Genomic DNA, 2,806 nt, shown 5'->3' on the forward strand with positions numbered 1-2,806 from the left:
AAGATCTGTGCTGTCACGGGGAAAAAAATGGTGGTTTTATTAAGGGAGAGGGAATGTACCAGTGCCAGGAGGCATCAAAGGGATGAATTTGCTGTTCAGAAGGGCAGGGAGGGTGGGGAAACTGCTCCTGCATGTGCCCATACCCTGCCCAGAAGGAGCTGTTGCGGGGGGAGGGGGGGGGAGAGGGGAGAGAGAAATTAATTCTCTTTGGTTCTTAGACTCTGCTAAGTGTCATACTAGTGTGAGGTTTGGGTGCCAACAGGTGGGCAGGGATATGGCCAGCTCAATGCCCCTTTTATCAACTGGGGCACCCATATGTTCCACAGAAGGAGAAGACACGTCACGCTCAGCACTCTTGTTGCTGCTGCTGTGTCTGTTCTGTTCTGACATTTGTGCCTTGTCTGTGAGCGCTCAGCGTGCAGCCACCATCTGCAGGACGGAGGGAAGGTGCAGAGGGGAGCCTTGGACAAGAGCCACCATTTTCCCTTGCTGACATGGCTTTACTGCTATTGTCTGAGATACTTCTGCCATCAGGAACAACCGCTGAACTTGCATTTTGTTGTTGCCCTGGGATATGATAGCTGGCATGGTGCCTGCACAGACCCGAGGAAAGGTGTCCCACATCCCAACTAAGCTTTAGGAGCTGATCACTCTAAACGACAATAACTAGCTTTTGTGGTGCTTTTCTTCCTCCTCTGTCAGCCAGCTCTGCGTATATTCAACATGTTGCTAGACACATATTCAGCCTGGGTTGCTGCTCTGACTGCACATAATGTGCTTTAACCCTGCTCTCTGCTTGGTATCCTGTGCTCTAGGGAGGACTCCCTGCTCTCCTTTCCAGCACCCTGGCAGCACAGCACTGCTTGCCTGTTCTGTTCCCCCTTCTTGTTACAGGTCAAGATGAACTGTCTAGCCAGACTCTGGTGAAGGTCCATGTCTGTGGTTGTGACAGCTGGCTGAAATGTCAGAGTAACTTGTGCAGATGCATATGAGATGACAGTTCATGCCCTTTACTGGTGTGCTGGATCAGCTGCAAGATAGCTAAAGGTTAATGTTTGTATTTGCACTACTGGGCTTGTGCTAGCTGCACTGCTCAGATTAACGTGGTATTTCCCACTGCTCTCCTAGCTGCTCTTTCAGGCACCTTGCAGCTTCAGTAGTTATCATCACACTGATTTATCATCAGTCCCAAGTGTGAATGCCTCCTTTGCAGCCACACAGCTAAGACACTGTTTTTAGTGGGAGTTTATTGCAGACCAGAAGATGATGGCCAACAGCAGCAAGCATTGTGGGCTGGCAGGTTGCATGTTCCAACACCTCAGCCATGAGGTGGCCTTGCAGCTCATGACTCTTCCTTATTATTGACTGCTTTCTAGTTATCCCCTGTTCTCTAAGAACATAGAAGTGTAGAGATCATAGGCTCTGTATTGTGAAAGATAAAACGGTGTATTTTTAAAAGGAGTCATGATTTAACAGAAGCCATTTGCATCTGTCCAGAACCTGGGACCTTTGACATTAATGAACTCTTTCCTAGCCATGGCATTCAAAACACAGTTTACGTGGAACACTATTTGTTTTCTGGCTCAGTAGCCAGATATTTGTAAGTATTTGTGGGACTCCTTAGTCCCATCTGACAGTTCAATTTCTTTGTGAGTTTGTTGGACCCTTCCAGAGCCCAGCTTTAGAATAGGGCTCTCCAGCTTCATACAGCATCTTGTCTGCACTGAGAATGCAAGCTCTCAAAGGCCTGAGAAAAATAGGTAGTTTATTCTGGCACTTGCAGAGACATCTCTGGTTCCTGCTTTCACTGCAGTCAGCGCTGTCACTCCAGCTCTTTAGGAGAAAGGCCCCTGGGACACAAGCTGGGGCTGAGGATGTAGCATTGTGCCTTTGAACTTGTCTCCTCCCAGGGCTTATTTTCAGTACTCCAACAAGAATGGCCTCTCTGCCTACAGTGAGTCAGTGTGCTCCTGGGTTGGGTCAGGGGCCGCTGTGTCCTGATTACAAGAAATAAGTATGATGTATAGAAACAGAACTTGTAATAACATCAGCACAACTGTTATTTCAGAGTAGGCTGTGATGGTTTCAGCAATATTTGTGCTTTTGTGTTGCTTGCATCCTTCTGAAAACCTTAACTTGCATGACTGCTCTGGCTTTCCTGGCTTCTGTTGTGCTGCTTGAGACCTCACTTGCCCCTTCTCGCTTTGTTTCCTCTATGCTGCCTAAAGCCTGGGGCCAGATTAAAAGCAGTGTTTTCCTTTGTCTGAACAATAAAGAGAAGCTGGGAATCCTGAACATGTTGAACAAAGATGACATGTCTTCTGATCTGTTATTAACAACTTTGCCTGGTTCAGCTGGCTTAATTAGCCTTAAATTAAACATGTATCTTGCAGGGTCTAGTCTGCATCTGCCTGTGGAGGTAGCAGGTGGCTGTGGGGCGTCCTGAGCCTCAGTGGAAGTGGCCAAGAGCAAGAGGGTGCCGTAGTGCTGGTGCATCGCCGAGACCCTCCACAGCAGAGTCCCGCCCGGAGGGGCCTGTGCTGCGCAGGGAGCGGGGGCGGCTGGTCCCGGGGGTCCCCTTGCTAGCCCCGCTCTGCCGCACTGCTTCACCTGTAACAGCAGCCCCATCGGAAAACGGCACCCGCGAAGGAGCTGAACTTGAACTTTCTACTTTACCCTGCGGCTGCGAGCCCCGGGGGCGGTGATTGGCGATTTAATTTTTTTGTGTGTGTGTTTTTTTCTTCCTTTCCCTGAGTGGGAAATAGAAAGTGAGCTCGCTCTTACCCGTGAGGCGGTCGGGGAAGCC

This window comes from Athene cunicularia (assembly GCF_003259725.1).
Source record: "Athene cunicularia isolate RWA chromosome 5 unlocalized genomic scaffold, athCun1 chr5_part1, whole genome shotgun sequence".
NCBI classification, from domain to species: domain Eukaryota; kingdom Metazoa; phylum Chordata; class Aves; order Strigiformes; family Strigidae; genus Athene; species Athene cunicularia.